A 14,446-nucleotide genomic window follows, 5' to 3' on the forward strand; every position below is an offset into this window, starting at 1 on the left:
TTGTAGTTGTGAGTACATTTTGTCGGAACTAATTTTATTCGAGCCTGGACAAACTGTTGGTGATCGTATGGTGGGTGCCTCAGCAACCAATGTAACCGAAGTGTTCGGCGATACTGCAAACGTTTTCGGGATGGTCATTGAATAGCATTACGTTGGAAGAACAAAAGGATAGTTGCAAAAGTCATGGCAGTAAAGAATTTTTCACTCGCGAACCATGTCAGTACCAAAATAACGGGACTGAAACTGGGAAATGTAACGTGAGCTGGAACTACAAAAGCACTTGTAAGGTGTCAGGCAAATCCAGCACCTTCCATGAAAACCCTGACATGACAAGCAAATCCGGCAGTATGTCACATAGCTCCGAATAAATCCTGACATTAAATTAACTAAAGTAATACGATCAACGAGTGAGCAAATGGAATACCACAGACTAACACAAGAACGCCTAAATGCATGTCATACCTTCCCACCGTGAAACAGACGCAGTTCCAAGGGAAGAAACGAGAACAGAAGCCGAGAGCAGAACCGTGTTAAGCTAGAAGGCCCTACGATATGGGACGGACACCCACGTCGCCAGTCAACCACCAGGACCACCCCTCAGCCCTTGTTAAAAGATAGAGCCCTCCAGAAGAACAGTATAGATCTTACGATAACACTAAAAGGGCCACACCAGCTGCAAGTTTTAGCGTGAGACTTTTTCGCGTCTCTGTTACATTGCAAACGTTAAAAACATTGCCCCACCACGAATAGTAACCGCCAGGACCACCCCCCAGCCCATGTTAAAAGGTAGAGCTCTCAAGAAGAATAGTATAGATCTTACAATAACACTAAAAGGGCCACACCAGCTGCAAGTTTTAGCGTGAGACTTTTTCGCGTCTCTGTTACGTTGCAAACGTTAAAAACATTGCCCCACCACGAAAAGTATAGCGTTTCTCATTGGATAGACAGAATTTTTGTTGGTGGAGCTTAAGGTTGAGACCCTGATTGGTCAGATGAAAACACAGCCAGATAGTTTTTTTTAAACCAACTTCGGTAAATTGCAGTAGGGAAAAGTTAGGGGAGAGTTGCTTCCTAGACAGCAAGGTGCCTGGACCTGTGCCGTGCGCCGCCCCCTGACGAACACCAACAAGTTAATGAACGCACACGATGCCACATTTTTGAGCGCATAAGGCTTCACTCAGAACTGCAGAAGTCTCATCTGTTACATCCCCTTTTTACATAATACTAGTGTCAATCGTCAATTGTAGCTCAGGGTATTCACATTTGCTACGTAAGTTAAAACCTGAAACGTGATGATTTTTCAGTTATATAATTATTGAGAAGCCACATCAGCCACTGTAATTTACAACAAGTTAAATAAATAATTAAAAATAATTGAGGGTCACTGTAGACCATTTTTGATAGTTTTCTCTTTTGTGAAACTTAATTTAAACCTAGATTATAGATGTGATATGGCATAGGTCATCCTTCGATCCATTATAGAACTTGGAAACCCATTCATGGAATATTCGTTCACATTTTTGTTGAACACTGTTGGTTTTTATCATCCTGTATTAAAATATTTCCTTTTATCAATAGTGCAAGTTATAAACAATGTTTTGTGAGTAGAATAAAATTTCCAATGGTAAACTTAACAATTTTTTCGACGTCATTTTACCAGCTAACTAAAATAGGAAAGCCTTGAACCCTTTCCACTAAATTTAGTTAGTATTAAGATTCTTTTACAGGGAGTGCAGTGGAGCTGACGCTGAAATCATTAAGTATTTGGTTATATCATCGCTAGTCTCACTGAACTCTTCTGAACTCTACATGTGATGTGTGGTCTGGCATCTCCTTACCAGCAACAGGTCCCAGGTTCAAACTAGTCAATCCTCTAAAAAACATGCTCAGAGCGTCGTTGGGTGAAAGTGGTAGGGAGACACAACTTAGAACAAACAGACACCACACAGAATTTTAGAGAATGGCGACCCTGGCAGGATGGTAAAATTCCATGAATGAAGGTCGACCACATGCCTAACTAGGTCAGAAAAATATCTTGTTGAAAAATTTTGTAACAAAATTTTTTTTTCCTTCAGTTATAAATAGTCGAAAACAGTAGCTGCAGAGATAGATATTAAGAAAGTATTCAATAGAAAGTGAGACATTATAGCAGAGACAATAGCATAATTAAGTTGTGAATTTTAATATTGTTAGAATTAAGTTTTCTCTCCAATGCAAGTGCACAGGTGGTGGATACATCCTTGTTGGTTCTGACCCAACAAGTAAGTGAATGGATTGTCAAGTCGTGTGTGCAAAAAGTTTATGATACGCGTGAGATCGTATGAGCGCATGTTGACGCGAAGTAGGGCGCGTGAATTGCTTTTAAAACAGAAAATAAGGGATTCGGAAAGATTAGCAATGGCAGAGCGAGACCTTGACCGAATTGAGGTAGAGACCCAACATGAAGATGGACAGAGAACAGAGGACAGTACAACAGACGATGCAGTATCGTGAGAAATAGGACAGATAACGCACCATAACGAGGATAATGTACGTCAAGGCATAGAAAACGTACGTCAGCGTACGATAGAGGAGCAGGAAAGTAGAGAGACAGCCGATGAGGATTCTAACTTTCGTCTTGAATACGTAGAACCCATAGTACAAGTAATCAGAGCTCCCTCACCACACAGTACAAGGAATGCGAGCAGAAACGTGTCACCGCGCAGTTCAATGCAATCGGTTGCAAACCAACAATTGGGTGAAAACACAGAGCGTAGGACGTCGGAAGAAAACGCAATAGGACCCACCAATCTGGCAAAATTATTACAATTAATGACGGAAACCATGACAAGACAAAATAAAAAAATTCCGAACCAAATTAAAATTCAGAATGCAGAAACGACGAAACAAATTGCAGAAACCACGAGACAAATGCGTGAGATTAAAGAACAAAACAAAAAAATTCAGTTACACCTAAGTCATATTGAAGACGAGGCAAAAGAATCTCGAGAAGTGATAGGACTCTTAATAACAGGTCACAATCAATTGAGAACAGACATTGACAAGGTACAAGAGGACGTACAAACATTGCGTAATGACATTCAGGACGAGATCAAAACATTACGTAACAACACCCAGGGAGAAGTCAAGAAACTAGAGAAACAGATAAACGTAATTACTAGATACGCAGCAGGTACAGCGCGTGAAATTGTTGAAAACAGTGTGTTACACAAACGTATCACGAAAGCAGCGCTGAAAAGATATGATAACCGCATAGTCAAAATAGAAGCGCAAACGAAGCAACAATTTCAGAAACTGTGAACAGAGTTGTTGCAAACTATTGAAGAGCGTAGTGAACAGAATCGAAGAAGCACTGAGTCTGCAACCACATCCGTATCTGTAAAAGCACCGGAAAAACAAGCAATTAACGAAGATATTACGCATTTGCGATTCCAATCACAGGCGGAAAGTAACATACGTGAAATCAGACAGCCTGAACAGCAAGAAACACGTTTCGAAATTCTTGATGAACAAACGGCACCACAAACACATGCGGAACCACGAATGTATGTTTCAAGACAGTTTGGATCGTGCAATGAAGCAGGAATGTTAGCCAGACAAGATACCGAACCAATACGTCACAATGGAAAGCCAGGTCGCGAAGAGCACAGTGCAAAGCATTCAGCTACACGTTCACAACCGATGGAAGAAAATTATTGCGTACCACTCCAACGATACTACGAAAGGGTAGGCGAAAGTTACAGTGGACAATATCCAATGGATCTACCACAACCGGAAAGAACGATGGGAGAAATGATCAGAAACAAAAGTGGCGAAGAATCGCGAATTTCATATGGAATTATGACGAAGTACGACAACGATCATTACCTCACAGTCAGAAAATTTCAGCACTTTCGAGAAGGAAACTCATTACATCCACGAACTGTTATTGATGAATTCCGAGTAGGATTACCAGAACACTGGACGCTAGCACACAAATTAGGCTTTGTATGTGCACACATGTCAGGAACAGTCGCAGAAACCACGCAGAATGTTGCAGCGACATTCCGATCGTCCGAAGATTTCATAGAGAAGTTTCTCTCACGATATTGGTCCAGCGAAGCACAGAACAGAGTGAAGTACGAATTATTATGGAACCCATATTTTGAAAATTCATGAGAGAAGAGCCCCGTGAAATTTTTCGAATTAATGGCAAAGAAAAATCAAAGCTTAGATGTACCATACAGTGACGGAGATTTGATTAAATTATGCGCGAAGAAGTTACCATTGAAATACCAGCAATCATTAGTAGCTCGCGGAGGCAATGACGTCGAAGCATTTAAAGGTATTCTAAGGGAACTAGAGTTCATATTTTCGGAAGATGACGCAAGAAAAAGACGAAGCGCACGTGAAAACGAAAGCAAAAAGCAGTGGAATCCACAAGACACAGTACGAAGAAACAATAATTACGAACCACGTGATAACTTCGCACCAAGAAACGACAATAGATTTCAACAAAGAATCGGTTATGGATTTAGAAGAGAATATGGCAATAACTATAATTCACCCAGGAACGGCAACAACTATTACAGAGGGAATAACGACAACCGGAACGGGTATTGGAGCGCCAATAGACCGACAAATTATCAACAAAGAAACCAATATCAACAAGCGGAGCAAGAAAAGAGAATACAGATAGAAGAGGTGGAGGTAAGACCACCAAACCCCGAAAAACGTTCGAATTGACAGCTAAGCACCAATGCCAAAGGGAATGACCCACCGACCCAGGACAATTGCAGTACCTTGAACAGAGAAGTAAATACCGTATCACGAGAAGAAGGAAGAAACAAATCCGCAGGGACCAGATGAAGACGAAACAGGAAAATAACAATATCGTGTTGGGACGAAATTAATTGGGAGAATACTGACGAGGAAGATGAATTACCAGAGGCATGCACAATGAATGTAGGAGGAAAGGACGAACTAATGAGTATTGCAGAGCTATTTGAGATGGAAACCAGGGAAAGCGAATTCAATGTGGATAATGCGCAGTTGACAGAAGTTGAAAATAATTTACTAGTGGGCACACAACCCAACATATATAGTGAAGGAAGTTATGAAGCGATAATTAGAGCATTTAGATGCGATTATGTAGAAGTAGGGACGAAGAAGGAGAAGATAGACGAGAATGAGGAAAAACTAGAGGATGTTGAAGAAAGCGTAAATGAAGGAAGAAATAGAGAAGAGGAAATAAAAGAGAGAGAAGTAGCAGTCGAAGCTTATCCTACAGAAAGTTCGAATTCACAAGGGAAATTCCTGAAAAGACTCATGTATGATTCAGTGGAGGATTCGTTGATGCAAGAAGAAGAAGAACGGAACCATCCCTTTCAAATTCAACCAATTGTGAAGGCCATGGTAAAGCAGATCCCAGTCAATATTGTAATTGATAGTGGAAGTGAACTGACTGCGATCTCAGAAAATTTATTCATGCAGTGTAATGCCAATGAGGAATTGCCAGTTCTGAAAACACGTAAGATTAAAGCAAGAGGTCCTATTAGAAACAATGCAGCGGAAGTTACGAGACAAACAAGGTTAACTCTTTCGTGACAAGATCAAAAGATCGAAGCCAACTTCGTGATTATGCCTAAACTAACTGTAGATTTGATTATAGGTGCAGATTTTTTAAATGAGAGACGAGCGATAATAGATATTGGGAAAGGTAGCGTAACATTCGGAAATGTCACACTTCTCTTTGAGAAAAAGCTAAAATTAGAAGAAATACCAGTTATAAACAAACAATTAAGAATGACCCGAGATAAAGAGGATGAAGAATTAGAATGGTATGCACAAAAGGGGGAATCGCCTCAACTCATGTTAGAAGTTCATAAAGAAATCGACGAAAAATTGCAGGAAGTTCAAGGTATTTCGGAGCACAGTAAAAGAGAATTAGAGGGTATTTTACGAGATAAAGCAGAGGTATTTTTACCTAAGGCTGGCAGTATTAAACACTTTCAGTACAAGTTTGAAGTAAAACAGCACAAACCATTTAGAGTGCCACCCTATACAATCCCATTAAGCTACAGGAATAAAGTATTCCAGGAGATATCTAAAATGTTAGATGATGATATTATTAAACCAGCTACCTGCACATATAACAGCCCGATCCTTATTGTACAAAAACCAGATGGGAGCATCAGGATAGTGCTTGATTCCACACAGATCAACACAATCATAATCACTGAGACAGATCACCCAGGAAATTTAGAGGAATTGATACAAAACTTCCATGGTGCTAAGATATTTTCATCAATTGATTTACGGAGTAGTTTCTGGCAAATAGAATTGGCCCCAGAATGTAGAAAATTTACAGCATTTATCGTATTCGGCAGATGTTAGCAGTTTAAACGATTGCCATTTGGTTTAAACATATCATCAGCAGAGTTTATTAGGGGATTTAGTACTATACTCAGTCCTGAAATTTTACAAAAAAATAGTTGTTATGTTGATGATGTGATTATAGCAGAACCCTCTTGGGAACATCACAACGACACATTAAATCAGTTTTTACAGATCATGAAAGAGCATGGGGTCACAGTAAATATAACAAAATCCAAATTTCGAAGGCGAGAGGTCAAATTTCTAGGACACATAATTTCAGAGAAAGGGGTAATGCCCGACCCAGAAAATCTAACGGCAATCAAAGAATTCTGTACTCCATATAACAAGAAAACTCTCAGAGGATTTCTAGGTCTCACCAGATTCTATAAAAAATTTATTTGCATCGACTCTCTCGCAACACTACGCCTATGTGCATTGACTGGAAAAAAGACGCCATGGGTATGGGTTCAACAAGCCAACGAAGAATTTTTAAAAGTGAAAAACGCACTAACAACAGCACAGATTTTAGCACATCCTGATCTAACACAAAATTTTTGTATGGCCACTGATAGCATGAAAACAGGTTTAGGAGTTGTTTTATTCCAAGAATACGAACAGGCAGGGCTAAGATCATAAGATCATATAGAACAATTGCATTTGCCAGTCGTGTACTCACAAAAAGCGAGAAAAACTATTCAGTCACGGAGCTGGAAGTATTAGCCATTGTATGGGGCTTCCAACGTTTTCGATACTTCCAACTTGGAAGAAAAACAAAAGTATACACTGACCACAAAGCATTAGAATTTCTGTTATACTCCAAACTAACTCATGGGAGGTTAGCCAGATGAATGTTAATACTACAAGAATTTGACTTCACTATTACACACATACCAGGACCAGCGAATGTATTAGCAGATGCTTTATCATGATGTCCACAGGGTGCATCCAATAACATAGGTTTGGAAGCAGCAGAAGACCAGTTTACTATGTACTATATGAAACAAGTACCTTTCGAAAACTAAATTACGACAGCATTGAAAAACATAGGCAAAGAACAGGACATGGATCCCAAAATACTAGGAATCAAACAAGTGGAGAAGTAAGGATTTTCCAGCCATTCGACAGCACTATCTAGTAAAAAACAATGTTTTATTTTTTAGACGAAATGTTGCAACGAATGAATGGTTAATTTATATCCCAGATGAACTAATTAATAAGTACGTATGGTATACACATTTATGTAATGGCCACTTTGGACCAAAGAAATGCTTTTTAAAAATAAAACAAAGAAGCCATTTTCCTAATATGGAAAGACGAATTAGAACAGTATTAGTCAAATGCAAAAATGTATGAGAGCTAAACACGTCACTTTCCAAACCAAACCACCTGTTTCCAATAATCCCTAAAAAATTAAAACAAATAGCTGCAACAGATTTGAAGGGACCCCTCCCACGCACAAAAAATGGATATATTTTCATATTTGTCGTTTTGGAGATTACTTCTAAATATGTTACCTTGACACCATTAAAACGGGCAACAGGTCTTACTATAAGTAAAGCATTAGATGAGATTTTCTCAGACAAGTAGGTCGAGTGGAACGAATAATTTCGGATAATGGCCCACAATACAAATCAGTGCAATAGCAGAACACGTTAAAACAACACAAAATAAAACCCATCTACATATCTTAGTACATACCTAGCGTAAATCCAGCAGAACGATCTATGAAGGACATAGGCACTTTATGCCGATTATATGCAGGAAAAAGACACAGCACTTGGGATATATACCTTAAAGATTTTCAAGAAGTAATAAATGAAATGCCACATAGCACTACACTACTACCTCCAGTTACTGTACTTAAAAATATTGAACCCCCAAACATAACACAAGAAAATGTTAGATTTCCTATTGTACCACGTAGACAGCACAAACAAGTCATAGCAACAACACTCTCCAAGATCAGAAAGGCATTAAAAGAAAAGAAAGAGGAGATAGAACAGCAATTAAAAGAACATTCCCAGTAGGCCAGAAAGTATTTGTAAAAACACACCATCTCTCCAGCAAACAGAAACACAAAATACATAAGTTTTATGCTGCATACAAAGGACCTGTCATAATTAGCCGAATTGCTCGTGATAATGCTGTGGAACTAATGAACCTAAAAAGAGGCGAAACCTTAGGACTTCACCATGTGAGCCATATGAAAAAGTTTGAAGATTAATTTATTACTGGTAAATAATCAGCACAATATTTCAAGGTTATGTTGCAGATAAGATCGTCAGGAAAAAGAAGAATGAAGAGAGAGGAAGGTGGGAAAAAGAAAGTAGTTTCAGTAAAAACAAAAACAAAAATAACACCAATAGTAGCATAGATTAAGGTGAAGGGATAAAGTGTAGATAGTCTAACAGCATGAAATACTAAAATGCTATACACCACGACACTACACAAAAAATAAAAAATGGAATTGAGGATTCTTGTAGACGTTAAGACAAAAAATATCTTAGAATCGTAACATGGAAAGGGTGCCGAAATTTGTAAAGCTTTTTAAAAAGGCATAAAACAATGTAGATACTAGACATATGTTAGATGAATATAAGTAAAACTTTTTGTAAGAACCATTGTAAAAACTCCAGCAACAACCAGATGCAACGACCCACAAGTTGCAACGCGAGATGTATCAAGAAAGAAAAGGACATAATTTGCAAGACACGATTCCTACAAGGCAGAAGCATAGAGAGAAGGGAAAGGACAGCGAGACCAACAGCGGACCCTTGTATCCGATGTGGGCAGTAAATCTGCCCACTAAGTGGAACTCTGCTGTGACAGAACACTGAAGGCCAAGGGGGTCTTGGGATGCCCTGACTCAGCGGAGTGAGCAAAAAACGGCCCGACGAGAAGACGGCTTGGCCAAGCCACCATTGGCAAAAAATATGTGTAAAAGTCACACTACTGCTATTAAACAGCACGCTGATGCACGAAATTGAAGAAAACGTCCACAAAGTAAAAATGACATGTCCAAACAATTTATCAAACTGTTACTAAGAGGAGAACTTCAAATTGTCTAGTTGTCAATAAATATTCCCACACCCTGTCCAGAGAAGAATCAAGTAAGAAGCAGAGAAAAAGCAGGAAGAACAGAAGTTGAAGATTCACAAGACTGAGACCAAGAAAGAAGATGGGTGAAGAATAGATGACATATCTTCCCAAAGCCCTATCCTATTGTAAACTAGTCGTCTGCAAAGTATTACAACGAGAATCGACAGCTTTCAGCGACACATAAACGATGACATTCTCGCATACAAAGCCAGTAAACCACGAGATTCTGCACTCACAGCTCCATTCCATTATGGGACCTCCACAGCAGCAACACACACTTGCAGAGCCAACAAGGAACGATGAACAAAGCTGTACATCAAATACTTGCCCACGTTCATCTCACTCAAGTCCATCACCTTCGTGCAAAAGCATTCGCCAACCTCATGCTTAAACATTCAAAGGATTGTGTGAATGTGTGAAATCAAATTATGTGATGTAGGAATTGTGCAAAAGATACATGTGAAAAACTAAATAAGTTAAGCACACCAGACAGCTAATAAACTACAAAATAACAGTCATTGACTATGGACTTAAGAAAAAAATAGACTATCGATAAAAATAAGTCATTAGTTCTGAAATGGACAGTATATAAAGAACAAAAGTAAGGCATAATAAACACTAAAACTATATGCCACTTATTTTCTCCACATAAAAATAAAAGAATAACTATATTTTACTTATTTTGTCCTTATTAAAAACAGAGAATAAAAAATAATCTTGTTGAATGTTTTCGCTTTTTTTAACATTTGTACCATTTGTTAGGATAATATCTCAGTACTTGTGTATGTATATTTCTTTGTCAAAGCAATTTTTGGAAATAATTCTTATATGTTAGTGAAACAATGTTGACATGAGTGTCTAGAAATAAAAACATTTTAATTGTACATGATATTTAGAAAATGTGTTAGGAATAGATTTTACTTAATTACTACGTTTATAAAAAAAATATTTCTAAGAAAATCGATGTGAAAGACTCTTCACTTTCGATAACAAACTTCTTAAAAAACAAACTTCACACTTAAATAAAGAAAGAAAATAATTAAAAAATAATAATTATAATAGCATTAAATATTCTTCTCTTGTCAATATAAACATATTTTTGAGAATAATGTGGAAGAACATAAAAATATAAATTAGTAATACAAACTAGCACAGAACCAGGATAATGTGGCTGAACAGTAGGAAACAAAATTTAGATAAAGGAATAGTTTTTGACTGACTTAGACAACGATTCAATCATTGCCTAACTTCAGTGCAAAAATTAAGTTCGAAGGGTGGTGATATGCAAGGTGTCAGGCAAAGCCAACACCTTTCATGAAAATCCTGACATAATAAGCAAATCTGGCAGTATGTCACATAGCTCTGAATAAATCCTGACGTTAAATTAACCAGAGTAACACGATCAACAAGTGAGCAAATGGAATACCACAGACTAACACAAGAATGCCTAAATGCATGTCATACCTTCCCACTGTGAAACAGACGCAGTTCCGAGGGAAGAAACGAGAACAGAAGCCGAGAGCAGAACCGTGTTAAGCTAGAAGGCCCTACGACAAGGGACAGACACCCACGTCGCCAGCCAACCACCAGGACCACCACCCCAGCCCTTGTTAAAAGATAGAGCCCTCCAGAAGTATAGTATAGATCTTACGGTAACACTAAATGGGCCACAACAGCTGCAAGTCTTAGCGTGAAACTTTTTCGCGTCTCTGTTACATTGCCAACGTTAAAAACATTGCCCCACCACGAATAGTAACCGCCAGGACCACCCCCCAGCCCATGTTAAAAGATAGAGCCCTCCAGAAGAACAGTATAGATCTTACGATAACACTAAAAGGGCCACACCAGCTGCAAGTTTTAGCGTGAGACTTTTTCGCGTCTCTGTTACGTTGCAAACGTTAAAAACATTGCCCCACCACGAGAAGTATAGCGTTTCTCATTGGATAGACAGAATTTTTGTTGGTGGAGCTTAAGGTTGAGACCCTGATTGGTCAGATGAAAACACAGCCAGATAGTTTTTTTTAAACCAACTTCGGTAAATTGCAGTAGGGAAAAGTTAGGGGAGAGTTGCTTCCTAGACAGCAAGGTGCCTGGACCTGTGCCGTGCGCCGCCCCCTGACGAACACCAACAAGTTAATGAACGCACACGATGCCACATTTTTGAGCGCATAAGGCTTCACTCAGAACTGCAGAAGTCTCATCTGTTACATCCCCTTTTTACATAATACTAGTGTCAATCGTCAATTGTAGCTCAGGGTATTCACATTTGCTACGTAAGTTAAAACCTGAAACGTGATGATTTTTCAGTTATATAATTATTGAGAAGCCACATCAGCCACTGTAATTTACAACAAGTTAAATAAATAATTAAAAATAATTGAGGGTCACTGTAGACCATTTTTGATAGTTTTCTCTTTTGTGAAACTTAATTTAAACCTAGATTATAGATGTGATATGGCATAGGTCATCCTTCGATCCATTATAGAACTTGAAAACCCATTCATGGAATATTCGTTCACATTTTTGTTGAACACTATTGGTTTTTATCATCCTGTATTAAAATATTTCCTTTTATCAATAGTGCAAGTTATAAACAATGTTTTGTGAGTAGAATAAAATTTCCAATGGTAAACTTAACAATTTTTTCGACGTCATTTTACCAGCTAACTAAAATAGGAAAGCCTTGAACCCTTTCCACTAAATTTAGTTAGTATTAAGATTCTTTTACAGGGAGTGCAGTGGAGCTGACGCTGAAATCATTAAGTATTTGGTTATATCATCGCTAGTCTCACTGAACTCTTCTGAACTCTACATGTGATGTGTGGTCTGGCGTCTCCTTACCAGCAGCAGGTCCCAGGTTCAAACTAGTCAATTCCCTAAAAAACACACTCAGAGCGACGTTGGGTGAATGTGGTAGGGAGACATGACTTAGAACAAACAGACACCACGCAGAATATTAGACACTCATCAGTGATACAAATGCCCATAACGGGAAACGTGGTGAAAAAGCCATAGGATGTGGGCTATGGAACAGTGGAAGAACGTCATTTGGTGAATGGGTTTTGTTTCATGCTTTTTCCACATTCTGGGCCAAAAGTGGAACAAAGCAGGGGTTCGATGATTAGGGCAACCATATCACGGTATTCCATTGGTCCCATGGTTACCCCAAGGTCGCATTACTCCGAAGTATTACGTGACATTTTTGGGTGAGCAGGTCCATCACATTGTACAATGTATGTTTCCCGGTGGTGATGCTGTGATCCAAGACGACTGGCTATGTTACCACAACTCGTGTCGTCAAGGAGCGGTTTTTTTTTTTTTTTTTTTTTTTTTTTTTTTTTTTTTTTTTTTTTTTTTTTAGCACGAGGACGAATTGTTCCATTCTCCCTGGCCACTACAGTCACCAGATCTCTAAATTATTGAGCCTTTGTGGTTTTGTTTGGAGAGGGGTCCCCGTGATAGCTATCCATCTCCATCTTCATTACCTGAACTTGGCAGTTGCATTATTTTGGAGAAAGAAAGGTGTGAGATTCGCTTGAAAACCATACAGGACCAGTATTTATCTATTCTGAGACGACTGAAAGCTTTTTGATTGCAAACGGTTTTCCTACTCCGTATTAGGCACTGTTAAGTGTTTGTTGCATATCTAAATCTATCTTCTCTCCCTGTAGAATGTCAACTCATATGGCATCGTATGTAATTTCTGTAATTGTGCTGGAATCCTACGTTATGGTTTAAGGTGCATGACGGATTGCTTCTACATGCACATTATGGCGTCTGAATCGTCTATATGGCATTGGTGCAATGTTCTTTCCCTCGCACATCATTGAGCAATTAAGAACATGATGGGCTTTTCGTGAAGAATGCTACAATTTACCCAAACTAAAAAAGAATCTAGACTGAATGATTGATGGTAATTGTAACTTATTGACAAATTTATTTTATGCTTTCTGGAATGCTGAAAATCATACCGCAAGCAAATAACAATCAATTTTTACGATACATATAAAATATTCTCTAGTAATTTCGCTATGTGCATCTGTAGGACTGATCTGGACTTCCATAAAATGAGATGAATCCGATCAAGTGGTGTCAGTTCGATTATGTACCGGCTTTTCCACATTTGGGTAATTGAGCGTCGCATTTTAAAAACTACATTGTAGCCGACCATTGTCGTGAATTCTTGACTAATCTATCAATAACAGTGGCGTCTTGGAGTGCCCGCAACCAGCAAATCGCATTGTGAGTAGGTGTGTGATTCTTGTGCTCACTCTTGTAGTCAGCGTAACAGTGAGAAAACATCTGCTGGCGCAAGTTACTTCCGAAGTGGTACTGGTAAGTTGCAACATTATTGCTTGCATATGAACGTCTTAAGTGATACAGTTTCGTTTTTTTGTTCATTGCTAATACTGCTTAGTCACTATGCCGGACGAATTACAAAATTGCATTTTTGTAGGGTGCATCCGATCATGTGAATGTACCAAAATGTTCTGGGACCAACAAGGAGGTCTAACTACAGACCAGAATTTCTTCTAAATGCGGTGAAAGCTGTCAAATCAGGAAAAATTAAGCGTGTGGAAAGCTTCAGAGCGATACCTAGTTCCATATACCACATTAAATGACGAACTCAAGGAAAGGTACAAATGTAAAATAGGCGTTCAACCAGCGTTAACCAATAGTGAGGAAAATAGCCTGGTTGAAGGATTGTTGTGTTGTGCGACATGGGCGTATCCTTTGAGGAATAATGATGTTAAGGACATTGTACAGGCATATCTCAATCGAGCAGGGAGAATTGCAAAAAGATTTCCTGACAATCGACCTGGGCACGAGTGGGTAAAATTTTCAGAAAAGTAATTAAGATATAACGGTTAGAGTAAGTGAAAATGTGAAGAGGGCAAAGATAGCAGTTACCCGAGAAACACTGATTGATTATTTTAAAAACCTTGTAGTGACCTTGAGTGGTGTCTCTCCCTCCAACATTATAAACTGT

This window comes from Schistocerca piceifrons, chromosome 4 (genome assembly GCF_021461385.2).
Source record: "Schistocerca piceifrons isolate TAMUIC-IGC-003096 chromosome 4, iqSchPice1.1, whole genome shotgun sequence".
Classification (NCBI taxonomy): domain Eukaryota; kingdom Metazoa; phylum Arthropoda; class Insecta; order Orthoptera; family Acrididae; genus Schistocerca; species Schistocerca piceifrons.